We start from the raw sequence: 13,834 nt of genomic DNA, 5'->3' as shown, positions 1-13,834 counted from the left end.
GTTCCTTGGTCAGGATCATCCCCTGGAGAAGGGATAGGCTACCCACTCCAGTAGCTTCCCTTGTGGCTCAGACTGTAAAGAGTCTGCCTGCAGTGTGGGAGACCTGGGTTCAACTCCTGGGTTGGGAAGATCCCGGGAGAAAGGCATGGCGGCCACTGCAGTATTCTTTAGAACCAGGCTATCAAATAGCTATATGACGAAATGTTATATCCAGACGTAAAAAGCAGTGGTACTTGTTCAATCATACTTCGTTGCTAAAATTAGTGATATTAGTAGTACTTTAGGGTAAGGCAGGAAAGTTTATATCATTAATCAGTACATTAAAATAAAATTTATTTAACTCATTTCTTATTTTATTTAAAGTTTATTTTTGTATATTTTCTTATACACAATCATATTAGGTGTTTTATGCATTTTATTTTTTATGCATTTTATTTATGTACCAGGTACTGTTGTAAATGCTCTACTTCTATTAATTACTTTAATTACTCTCACAACACCTAATGTAAATACCGTTGTCTCTATTTAAAAAATGAGGAAGCTGAGGCACAGATAAGATAAGAAGCTGCCAGGAGCAATTAGCTAATATGTGGCAGATTGAAGATATATTAGTATAATAATGCGTGTATTTAACTTATACATAAACTGTTACAGTTTAAAATCAACAAACAGACCGATAGACATACAGGATTGCACTTGAGAGACTATTTGTCTAATGCTGATAGGCATAGTGATGAGTTAACGGTGCGCTCACAGGAAATTCAATCCAACATTCAGTATAGTATATTAGCATTTATAAAACACATGGTGGTCTTAATTAATTCCCATAATAAGCGTCCAGAGGTAGTTGTGTTGAACTCAAGAGCACAAGCATATAAAATAACGTTTAATGGAGTCTGATGGACCTGGGTATGAAGTTGAGCATTACCACTCAACCATATCTGTGACTGAAGGTATTTCCTATCTTCTTTGGATTTCATTTTGTTAATTTTCAAAGTAGGCAAGCCAATATATATCCTTGTGGGTTACTGTAGGACTAAATGACACATTATAATTTAACATAGGGTCGTGGTCAAGAACGTAGATTGAGGAACTAGACTGCCGGGTTTGAATTCTAGCTCTGCCCATTATTCCTGGCCACTTTCTTTAAGTTGTATGTTTTCTCTCTACCTTAATTTCCTCACCTGGAAAAATGGGCTAATAATCCTGCCTACCTTACAGAAATATATGTGGACTCATTCCTGCAGTGTTTAAGATCTAGCACATAAGAAAAACTCAACAAATGATGGCCATTATTAGTAAATAGAAAGTGCTTAAAATAGTGGGCACTCAATAAATAACAACTGCTTGTTGTGGTTGTACGCACTGAGCACATTGAGTTGGGTTCAGTTCAGTCGCTCAGTCCTGTCCGACTCTTCTGCAACCCCATGAACTGCAGCACGCCCGGCCTCCTGGTCCATCACCAACTCCCAGAGCCTACCCAAACTCATGTCCATTGAGTCGGTGATGCCATCCAACCACCTCATCCTCTATTGTCCACTTCTCCTTCTGCCCTCAACGTTTCCCAGCATCAGGGTCTTTTCAAATGAGTCAGCTCTTTGCTCCAGGTGGCCAAAGTATTGGAGTTTCAGCTTCAACATCAGTCCTTCCAATGAATACCCAGGACTGATCTCCTTTAGGATGCACTGGTTAGATCTCCTTGATGTCCAAGGGTCTCTGAAGAGTCTTCTCCAACAGCACAGTTCAAATGCATCAATTCTTTGGCACTCAGCTTTCTTTAAGTCCAACTCTGACATCCATACATGACTACTGGAAAAGCGATAGCCTTGACTAGACGGACCTTTGTTGGCAAAGTGATGTCTCTGCTTTTTAATATGCTGCCTAGGATGGTCATAACTTTCCTTCCAAGGAGTAAGCGTCTTTTAATTTCATGGCTGCAGTCACCATCTGCAGTGATTTTGGAGCCCCCCCCAAAATAAAGGCAGCCACTGTTTCTACTGTTTCCCCATCTATTTGCCATGAAGTGATGGGACTGGATGCTATGACCTTAGTTTTCTGAGTGTTAAACTTTTAAGCCAGCTTTTTCACTGTCCTCTTTCACTTTCATCAAGAGGCCCTTTAGTTCTTCTTCACTTTCTGCCATAAGGGTGGTGTCATCTGCATATCTGAGGTTATTGATATTTCTCCCGGCAATCTTGACTGCAGCATATGCTTCTTCCAGCCCAATGTTTCTCATGATGTACTCTGCATAGAAGTTAAATAAGCAGGGTGACAATATACAGTCTTGATGTACTCCTTTTCCTATTTGGAACCAGTCTGTTGTTTCATGTCCACTTCTAACTGTTGCTTCCTGACCTGCATACTGGTTTCTGAAGAGACAGGTCAGTTGGTCTGATATTCCCATCTCTTTCAGAATTCTCCACAGTTTATTGTGATCCACACAGTCAAAGGCTTTGGAATAGTGAAGAGAGCAGCTGCTACTGCTGCTGCTAAGTCGCTTCAGTCGTGTCCGACTCTGTGCGACCCCATATACGGCAGCCCACCAGGCTCCCCTGTCCCTGGGATTCTCCAGGCAAGAACACTGGAGTGGGTTGCCATTTCCTTCTCCAGAGCATGAAAGTGAAAAGTGAAAGTGAAGTCGCTCAGTCGTGTCCGACTCCTAGCGACCCCATGGACTGCAGCCTACCAGGCTCCTCTGTCCATGGGATTCTCCAGGCAAGAGTACTGGAGTGGGGTGCCATTGCCTTCTCTGGAATAAAGCAGAAACAGATGCTTTTCTGGAACTCTCTTGCTTTCTCCATGATCCAGTGGATGTTGGCAATTTGATCTCTGGTTCCTCTGCCCTTTCTAAAACCAGCTTGAACATCTGGAAGTTCACGTATTGCTGAAGCCTGGCTTGGAGAATTTTGAGCATTACTTTACTAGTGTGTGAGATGAGTGCAATTGTGCGGTAGTTTGAGCATTCTTTGGCCTTGCCTTTCTTTGGGATTGGAATGAAGACTGAGCACATTAGTCATGATCATACAGTTAAGAAGCATCCTGGTATCTTATTTCTGGGTTTCCATGCATGGAAAATTGCCTTTTGAAAGATGTAAGCAAAAATGTGCTCCACACCTAGTCTTGAGCACGTAAGAAAGGCAGCATTGGGGTCTGAATAGGATTTGGAGAGGTAGAAAACATGAAGAGGTAATGATGTAAAAGCCAAGAGACAGGAAAAGCAAAAGCAAGTTTGCGGAAGATGAATATAGTGTTTTGGCCGAAGCAGAGCTGCCTTAAAAGATTAATAGTGTTGCGGATTTACCTGGTGGTCCAGTGGTTAAGACTCTGAGCTTCCAATGCAAAGGGCATGTGTTCCATCCCTGGTCAGGGAACTGAGATCCCACATGCTGTGTGTCCTTGCCAAAAACCAAAAACATACACACAAACAACAATAATGAAAAAGATTAACAGGGATGTATTTGGGTAGAATTAGAACAGGAAAAAATTCAAGAAGTGAGGAGGCAAAAGAGAAGTTTGTTGTGCTTATCTAGGCATGAGTGGTAAGGGTCAGAACAAAAGGAACCTTGGAGGGAAGGAAAAAGGGAGTGCAGATGAAAGATAGCCTTCAAAAGAGAAATCAGCAGGGCTTGGACACAGTAAATGACAGGTGAGCAAATGAAAGAAGACAGAATAACACCAGGATTTTCACTTAAGTTGGTGTGGCATGTACGATGGCATTACAAAGAGCGAAAGTAATAGTTAGAAGGGCAGTGATAGGTTTGACTTTTTATGTTGAATATGAATTAATAGAGAAACATTTTAAGTAAAATGTCCAGGGGCATTTAGAAAATTTAGATTGCTCTGGTCCACAGATGGAATTGGAAGTCATCTGCATGGAGGACAGAACTGAAGGAGGTCTTTATTATCCCGAGATTTATAGTGGAAAGATCATTTAAATAACTTTGTACAGAACAACAATACATACCTGTAAATAGTGGAAAAACTTAAAAGGGAAAAAGTAATTACAGTTATTTGTATCTTGTATTAAAAAAAATTTCTAATTCCAACTGTCCACTTATTTCTAGAATGAGCAAAGAATTAGTTTCTTATTGTCACTGTTTTATATACCCAGTGAATCTGAGCACTAGTCTCTAGGAATCTGCACTCTGTCTTACTTTCTAAAAAGTTGTGTAAATGTACATTTATTTTCTAAACTTTTTGTCATGACAAAGTTTTTTTTTTTTTAAATGATTGGTATATTGATTTGAGTTTTGTCTGGTCTTTTATGCACAAATTTCACACATAGTTAAAAAGTCAGTCTTGACTCTGTGACATGTAGTGGAAGTTTAAAGATTCTTTTAGCAAGCAATCTGAATGCAAGATTCTTTGATATTTTTATTATTGTTTCCCTTGAACCATCTTTTTGATACATTTTTTTAAAATTGTGATAAAAGACACATAATATAAACTGCATTAATACCATCTACAACATTTTCAAGAGTGCAGTTCAGTAGTGTTAAGTATATTCACGTTGTTTGCAACCAGTCTTCAGAAATCTTAGTCGTGCAAAACTGAAATGCCATCACCATTAAACAACAATTCTCTATGTCTCCTTTCTCCTAGCTCCTAAAAACCACCTTGTAACATTTTCTTTTCTTTCTTTCTTATTTATTTTTTTAATGTTTAACCATACTGCAGGCTTTTGGGATCTTAGTTCCCTGATCAGGGGTTGAACCCATGCTCCCTGCAGTGGAAGGGCAGAGTCTTAACCATTGGACTGCTAGGGAAGTTCCCATTATGTTATATTCTCGGTGTCTCTGAGTTTGAGTACCTAGATACTTGCTGTAAATGTAATCAAACACAGTATTTGTCTTTTTGTTACCGGATTGCTGCTGCTAAGTCGCTTCAGTCCTGTCCAACTCTGTGCAACACCGTAGACAGTAGCACACCAGGCTCCCCTGTCCCTGGGATTCTCCAGGCAAGAATACTGGAGTGGGTTGCCATTTCCTTCTCCAATGTGTGACAGTGAAAAGTGAAAGTGAAGTTGCTCAGTTGTGTCTGACTCTTAGCGACCCCTTGGACTGTAGCCAACCAGGCTCCTCCATCCATGGGATTTTCCAGGCAAGAGTACTGGGCTTTTGTTGCCAAAACAACGTCAAGCTCTCCGACTTCGGCCTAACAACCAGTGGCACCCAGGAAAGCAGCTAGACACTTCTGCGGGAGCCCCACGTTCGTGGCCCCAGAATTCTTCCTAGGGATGCCTTAGGCAGGCCCAGCCGTGGACGTGTGAAGCCTCGACGGCGTCCTGTACACCATGGTAACTAGACGCCTCCTCTTTGGGGGACAGGATTTCTGGGAGGTCCAGCAGCGTGTGCTTAGAGGGCAGTAACATGTGCCCAAATACATATCCAATCGGATAATAGACTTACTATGAAGAATGCAAATGCTCAACTTACCAACAGAGGTACTTTAGATGATGTTTGCCAGCATTCATGTGTGAACATGGGCCAGGAGGAGCCACTCCCGCCAGCCTGTGAAGAGCACTCCCACCCAGGTTACCTCCTGGGCATCGGGCCTCTGCCTCCGTCGTGCGGCCTGTGGCCTCCAGGTGGTAGACAGGTCTCTCCAGTGCACAAATGCCATTATTAGAAAGTGTGAGATGATCCTGGGCTGGTGGAGGGACCAGATCCAGGGCTTCGACGTACTCAGTGGTAGTGACAGCGTGCACGTGAATGAACCCTGCATGGGGGCCCGCGCCATCGTTGTGAGGCCAGCTGTTTCCTCCGACCTCAGCAGCCAAGAACATACACCTCCCGCCAAGCCCTGAGATGCCCATGCTTAAACCGGACTGAATTTGGGAGACCATCCAGCAGCAGGAGAACCAGGAGTCAGGGAGAAGGCCAGAGAGCCTGCCACACCCCAACCCTGCCCGGAGGCAAGGACCGTTACCCGCAGCCCAGCCCCTCCACTCACAACACCCACGATGCCAGCAGCGCCCTAGCCACAGATCACGCCAGTGACTGCCACGACACGTGGGGGACCAGGCTCACCTGCGGCAGGCGTGACAGCAGCCACACCTGTGACACCAGCATAACTCGTGACATGAGAGACGCCCGTGACACGATCAGCACCTGCGGCAGCTGCGATACCACGGGTACCAGCCTCATCTGTGATGCCTGCACCAGCCGTGACACAAGCCACACCTGGTACACCAGCCCTCCTATGAAGCCCTAAGCACCCAGGAGGCCACTGGGGAATGCAATATTGATGACACCCGTGACACCCACGATACCTGCATCACCAGGGACACCAGCCTCGCACGTGACCCCAGAGGCACCCATGACCCCAGAGGCACCCATGGCCCCCGTGGTGACCACGCCATCCATGATACTTCTGTCACTAACACCCGTGACACCAGGGGCACCCGCAACACTGAGGGCACTCACGGCACCTGTGACTCCTGCAACACCAATGGCACCCATGACTCCGGCGATAAAGTTGCAGGAGAAACACACTGCCTCCCGCATGTGCCTGGTGTGGCAAGCTCCACTTTTTGGACACCCTGAAAATATGTCCCCAGTCACTCCCCGTGGCCTCACCCAGAAAAAGAAGGGAGTGCCTGGGAGAATCTGGAGGTGTCTGTCTGAGTATATTTGCTTGGACTGCCCAGCAAGAGGGCTAATAATAAAGTGGTACCAGAAACAGCCAATGGATGACCTGCCAAGCTCCCCAGGACCTGGTCATGTTCCCACCTGGATGATGGGATTCAAATCCAGCACCCCCACCACCTAAAGCAAAGCCTCCAGTCCAAAATCCTGGCCAGCTCAGATGATGCTCTAGAGTGCTCTGGGCATCCAGAAGAGGCACCACCCTGGCCCGACTGCCCCTCCTTCCCTGCTGGGTGAAACTTCAGAGACTGGACTGTGCCCTGGGGCATGTCCCGCATCCCTCAAGCTTCTGTCTGTCATGTTGGTGGGGAGGGGACAGGTGTTGCCAACACCTTGGATCTTCTCTTGGTTCACTCCTGAGTTGGTATAGTTAATAGTTTATTAGCATAGTTAGACTTATCACGATTAGTATAGTGGTGAGGAATAGAATACTTGTATAGCACTGTTAGCATACTCAGTATTGTTAGTACAGTTAGCATTCTTGGTGATGGCTTAGTGGAACTTCGTATAGTTACTGGTATAGTTGGTACAGTTAGGTAATTAGTATAGCTTAGTGGTAGTGAGTATAGTTAGGGATTCAGGACCTCATGTCCATGTCTGTTAAAAAGGTGGCTCATATTGAAATGTATGCGTTCCTTCACACAGTCGTTGAAGGCCACGTTGTCAATGAGAAGTTGGCCCGCCGTGTTCTGACCACAGGAGTGGTAGCCATCAAGGCCATTACCAAGACAAATCAGAGCTTCGCCAGCATCCCGGAACTGTTTTGAGAGGTTAACAGCATGAGAATCTTAAACCACCCGAATGTTGTCAACCTCCTGGAAGTGATTGACACTGAGGAGACTGTGTTTATAGTAATTGAGTTCCTCCGCGGGGCAGACTTGTTCACCCTCAAGGACGCCAAAGACAGAGGCGGAGGCCCAAGGCCAGTTCCTCCAGCTGGACTCAGCTCTGCAGAACTGCTAGCAGCGCGGTGTGGTGCCCGGGGACTTGAAGCTGGGCAACCTCCTCCTTGATTCGAAGAACAACGTCAAGCTCTCCGACTTTGGCTTAACAACCAGTGGCACCCAGGAAAGCAGCTAGACTCCTTCTGCGGGAGCCCCGCGTTCATGGCCCCAGAATGCTTCCTAGGGATGCCTTAGGCAGGCCCAGCCGTGGACGTGTGAAGCCTCGACGGCGTCCTGTACACCATGGTAACTAGACGCCTCCTCTTTGGGGGACAAGATTTCTGGGAGCTCCAGCAGCGTGTGCTTAGAGGGCAGTAGCATGTGCCCAAATACATATCCAATCAGATAATAGACTTACTCTGAAGAATTCAAATGCTCAACCTAACAACAGAGGTACTTTAGGTGATGTTTGCCAGCGTCCATGTGTGAACATGGGCCAGGAGGAGCCACTCCCGCCAGCCTGTGAAGAGCACTCCCACCAAGGTTACCTCCTGGGCATCGGGCCTCTGCCTCCGTCATGCAGCCTGTGGCCTCCAGGTGGTAGACAGGTCTCCCCAGTGGACAAATGTCATGATTAGAAAGTGTGAGATGATCCTGGGCTGGTGGAGGGACCAGATCCAGGGCTTCGACGTACTCAGTGGTATTGATAGCGTGCACGTGAATGATCCCTGCATGGGGGCCCGCGCCATCGTTGTGAGGCCAGCTTTTTCCTCTGACCTCAGCAGCGAAGAACATACACCTCGCGCCAAGCCCTGAGATGCCCATGCTTAAACCCGACTGAATTTGGGAGACCATCCAGCAGCAGGAGAACCAGGAGTCAGGGAGAAGGCCAGAGAACCTGCCACACCCCAACCCTGCCCGGAGGCAAGGACCGTTACCCGCAGCCCAGCCCCCTCCACTCACAACACCCACGATGCCAGCAGCGCCCTAGCCACAGATCATGCCAGTGACCGCCAGGACACGTGCGGGACCAGGCTCACCTGCGGCAGGCGTGACAGCAGCCACACCCGTGACACCAGCGTTACCCGTGGCACCAGAGACGCCTGTGACACCATCAGCACCTGCAACAGCTGCGATACCACAGGTACCAGCCTCATCTGTGATGCCTGCACCAGCCGTGACACAAGCCACACCTGGTACACCAGCCCACCTATGAAGCCCTAAGCACCCAGGAGGCCACTGGGGAATGCAATATTGATGACACCCGTGACACCCACGATACCTGCATCACCAGTGACACCTGCCTCGCACGTGACCCCAGAGGCACCCGTGACCCCAGAGGCACCCGTGGCCCCCTTGGTGACCGCACCATCCATGATACTTCTGCCACTATCACCCGTGACACCAGGGGCACCCGCAACACTGAGGGCACTCACGGCACCTGTGACTCCTGCAACACCAATGGCACCCATGACACCGACGGTAAAGTTGCAGAAGAAACCCACTGCCTTCCGCATGTGCCTTGCGCGGCAAGCTCCGCTCTTTTTGGGCACCCCGAGAATATGTCCCCAGTCACTCCCCGTGACCTCACCCAGAAAAAGAAGGGAGTGCCTGGGAGAATCTGGAGATGTCTGTCTGAGTATATTTGTTTGGGCTGCACAGCAAGAGGGCTATTAATAAAGTGCTACCAGAAACAGCCAATGGATGACCTGCCAAGCTCCCCAGGACCTGATCATGTTCCCAGCTGGATGATGGGATTCAAATCCATCACCCCCACCACCTAAAGCAAAGCCTCCTATCCAAAATCCTGGCCAGCTCAGACGATGCTCTAGTGTGGTCTGGGCATCCAGAAGAGGCACCACCCTGGCCCGACTGCCCCTCCTTCCCTGCTGGGTGAAACTTCAGAGACTGGACTGTGCCCTGGGGCATGTCCCGCATCCCTCAAGCTTCTATCATGTTGGTGGGGAGGGGACAGGTGTTGCCAACACCTTGGATCTTCTCTTGGTTCACTCCTAAGTTGGTATAGTTAATAGTTTATTAGCATAGTTAGACTTATCACAATTAGTATAGTTGTGAGGAATAGAATACTTGTATAGCACTGTTAGCATACTCAGTATTGTTAGAACAGTTAGCATTCTTGGTAAGGTCTTAGTGGTACTTCGTATAGTTACTGGTATAGGTGGTACAGTTAGGTAATTAGTATAGCTTAGTGGTAGTTAGTATAGTTAAGGATGCAGGACCTCATGGCCATCTCCGCTAGGAAGGTGGCTCATATTGAGAATCATGAGATCCTTCACACAATTGGTGAAGGCCAATTCGCCAAAGTGAAGTTGGCCCGGCATGTTCAGACCAAGGAGGTGGTAGCCATATCAAGGTCATTCAAAAGAGAAATGAGAGCTCCTCCAGTCTCAAGGAAGAAAATCAAGAATTTATTAAGCTAAAAACCGTAAACCACCCGAATATTGTGAAACTACTAGAAGTGTTTGATACTGAGGAGGCTCTATTTATAGTAATGGAGTACGTCAGTGGAGGAGACTTGTTCACCTACTTGGAGGCCAAAGGACGCTTGACAGAGGGGTAGCCCGAAGCCCGTTTCACCAGCGGGTCTCGGCTCTGCAGCACTGCCACCAGCTGGGCGTGGTGCACCGGGATTTGAAGCTGGGCAACCTTCTCCTCGGCGCCAACAACAATGCCAAGATCTCCGACCTCGGCCTTAGCAACCAGTGGCACCCACAAAAGAAGCTAGACATTTTGCGGCAGCCCCACGTTCATGGCCCCAGAACTCTTCCTGGGGAGGCCTTATACAGGCCTAGAGGAGGGTGTGTGGAGCCTCGGTGGCATCCTGTACACCATGGTAACTGGATCCTTCCCCTTCCGGGGACAAGGTTTCTGGGACCTGTGGCAGCGTGTGCTTAGGGGTCACTACCATGCGCCCAAATATCTATCTAACAAGATAATAGACTTACTAGACAGAATGCTAACACTCAACCCACCAACAGAGGTACTTTAGAAGATGTTTGGCAGCATCCATGGGTGAACCTGGGCCAGGAGGAGCCACTCCCGCCAGCCTGTGAAGAGCACCCTGGGATGACAGTGGAGACAATACTGGGCTGGTGCAGGGACCAACTCCAGGGCTTAGACATAAGCAGCGGCAGTGACATGAATGAACCCAAGGTGAGGGCCCGCACCATCACTGTGAGGCCGGCCGTTTCCTCCGACCTCAGCAGCCAAGAACATAAGCCTACCCCCAGCCCTGAGATGTCCATGCTTATTCCTGCCTGGCTTTGGGAGATCATTCAGCAGCAGGAGAACCAGGAGTCAACGGAGAAGGCCAGAGAGCCTGCCACTCCCCCACCCTGCCCGGAAGCGAGGACCATCAACCCCAGCCCAGCCCCCTCCACTTGCAACACACGCGATGCCAGCAGCCCCTGAGCCACCGATCATGCCGGTGAACACCACGACACGTGCAGGACCAGGCTCACCTGCGACCCCTGCAGCAGGCGTGACAGCAGCCACACCCGTGATACCATCGTTACCCGTGGCACCAGAGACGCCCGTGACACCATCAGCACCTGTGACAGCTGCAATACCAGAGGTACCAGCCTCACCTGTGACGCCTGCAGCACCCGTGACACCATCAGCACCTGTGACACCTGCAACACCAGTGGCACCCATGACATCAGCGGTAAAGTCCCTGAAGGAAGCCACTGCCGCCCGGAGGTGCCTGATGTGGGAAGCTCGACCCTTGTTGGGCAGCCCGAGAATATGTCCCCAGTCACTCCCTCTGGCCTCACCCAGAAAAAGAAGAGGGTGGCTGGGAGAATCTGGAGATGTCTCTCTAAATGTATTTGCTGTGGGCTGCCCAGCATGAGGACTAATAATACAGTGATACCTGACAAAGAAAATGGATGACCTGCAAAGCTCCCTGGGACCTGGTCATGTTCCCACCTGGATGACGGGATTCAAATCCAGCACCTCTACCGCCTTCAGGAAAGCCTCCTATCCAAAACCCTGGCCAGCTCAGAGGATGCTCTGGAGTGATCTGGGCGACCAGAAGAGGCACCACCCTGGCCTGGCTGCCCCTCCTCCCCTGCTGGGTGAAACTTCAGAGACTGGACTGTGCCCTGGGGCATGTCCCCCACCTCCCATACTTCTGTCTTTCATCTTGCTGGGGAGGGGATAATGCTTGTCATCTCCTTGGTTCTTCATAGTCTTAATAAACTTTATGCTCCAGAAAGATACATCACACTCTGTATTGCCTTCTCTCTGGTTATAGAAGTGTGTTGTCATGTAGTACTTGGCCTTAAGACCTAAGAATTAGCACAATCATTCCCAAGAGCAACAACTGCTGCACTCCAGGGCAGACATGCAGAAAGAGTGTATTATCCCCCTGCACTGACATTACCTAATATTTTCAGAAGGGTCAAAAGGAACTTTTGATCCCTGCAGCCAGTGTTAAAGGGACAGGGATGTCTGGGATAGGCTAATAAGTCCTGTGAACCAGCCGGTGTGTGGTGTGGTCAGGTCCCCATGCAGATGAGGTCTTGAATGTCCCACAGGAGTTGGGTTCTCTCCTTCTCCCATGGGGAAGGGCCCTGATGTGTGAGATGTTTAAAAATTTTTTGATGTGGATCATTTTTAAAGTCTACTGAACTTGTTACCATATTGCTTCTGTTTTATATCTGGTTTTTCCACCTGGAAGCATGTGGAATCTTTGCTCCCCAACCAGGCATTGAACCTGCAACCCGCTGTGCAGGAAGGTGAAGTCTTAACTACTGGACCACCAGGGAAGTCCCTCTTTTATCTTAATTTTTTTGCTGTGTGGGTTTGAACACAGGGACTGGCTGACTATCAAAAATACTAGATTTGTCAGCGTTCCCTGGTTCCCTGGTTCAAGGAGCCACTGAACACAGGGGTGACTGGAACAGGGTCTTCTTCCCAGAGGCCTGGCTCTGGGGGCACACCCTCTCAGAGGCATCAGCTGCACCGTTCCGTGGGCTCTTGTGTGCTTACCTGTCACTTGCTGACTGCATTTCTTCACTACCAAGATGCAGAGCACTCTGGCCACTCGCCCGCGAGCCATCTCCTGGGGTAATCACAAAATGGTCTACAAGATTCTAAGTCAATCAGGCTCTCTGCTTTTCTTCTCAGCTCTTAGCTCTTTGTTTTGTGTATCAACAGTGTCATTGACTTTTTTCTTTTTTTTTCTTTTTTCTTCTCTTCACCTGGATTCTCTAGCAAATGGGAGCCTAGGAACTGGCCCAGTATGCAAGGATCCTTCCCCTTTCTTCTCATTTCTTCATTACTGTTTCTCAGTTCTGTATCAGGGGAAAAAAAAAACAAAAAACCATGGGCCAAGTTAGTGAAAACAGATCTCTCACTGCAGAGGGGGAGAAAAACAGACATCGACACACCAAACTACAATTATGTTAATTGGGTGGGAAAGAGAGGAAGACTTGAATGGATTCCTCCTCTACTATAACACAAATGTAATCAGAGAGCAACGAACTCTGGATACATGGTACATACTAAAGGCAGTCAGGAAGAAATAAAGCAATCTGAGGTGAGGAGATGGGCTGGGCTGGGCTGCTGGTCATCCCACATCTGAGATGACATTCTCAGCTGGCTTTTAGGTGAACCCTTCTATCTCAAATGAGGGACTTTAAGATTCGTTCACAAGATAACCACTTTCAGTCATCGATTACTCTGATATACATCATTCATATGCACAGAGTTAAATGTGTTCATTTTGGATATTTCCTGAAATCCAACTCACTAATTCACAAAGCCTTGGGAGTATCTCCCTACAAGATGCTTATTAATTACAAAGTTGAACTTTAAATCTACATTGGAGAAACCTCACAGACACCACCTTAAACACATGGTCAAAGTCTACCTCACTAGTAATAAAATGTGTCAACCTCGTAAACCCTTTTGGAGCTTCCCTGGTAGCTCAGCCATAAAGAATCTTCCTGCCAATGCAGGAGACATGGGTCTGAGTGTTCAATCCCTGGGTCAGGAAGGTCCCCTGGAGAAGGAAATGGCAACACACTCCAGTGTTCTTGCCTAGAAAATCCCATGGACAGAGGAGCCTGGCGGGCTACAGTCCATGGGGTTGCAAAGGAGTTGGACACAACTGAGCAACTAAACAACAACCTCATGCAGCTCTGGATGCGACGCACCAGGAAGGGGATACTATCGTGACTGTGCAGAGACCTTCCCAACCATCTCGTCCACACCAGCGTAGTGAGCATAGTACCACGTCTTCTGTGTGCTGTCCTTCTGTGCACTTCCCCACTCTTA

The 13,834-nt window shown here is 48.1% G+C and overlaps 1 protein-coding gene across 1 annotated transcript in view; it reads right to left on the bottom strand.

Moving 5' to 3' along the window:
* The window catches only part of LOC133260349 (uncharacterized), a 124,621-nt gene that overhangs the window by 25,872 nt on the left and 84,915 nt on the right, over positions 1 to 13,834 (bottom strand). Inside the window, exons 2-3 of the mRNA XM_061438609.1 lie at positions 12,545 to 12,849; positions 3,302 to 3,395 (exon numbers count right to left, since the gene is read on the bottom strand). The gene's annotated coding sequence lies outside the window, so the exon portion shown is untranslated. The remainder of the gene's footprint in view (positions 1 to 3,301; positions 3,396 to 12,544; positions 12,850 to 13,834) is intronic.

The sequence above is a fragment of the Bos javanicus genome, chromosome 14 (assembly GCF_032452875.1).
Source record: "Bos javanicus breed banteng chromosome 14, ARS-OSU_banteng_1.0, whole genome shotgun sequence".
NCBI classification, from domain to species: domain Eukaryota; kingdom Metazoa; phylum Chordata; class Mammalia; order Artiodactyla; family Bovidae; genus Bos; species Bos javanicus.
This window is presented reverse-complemented; position numbering and strand designations above follow the sequence as displayed.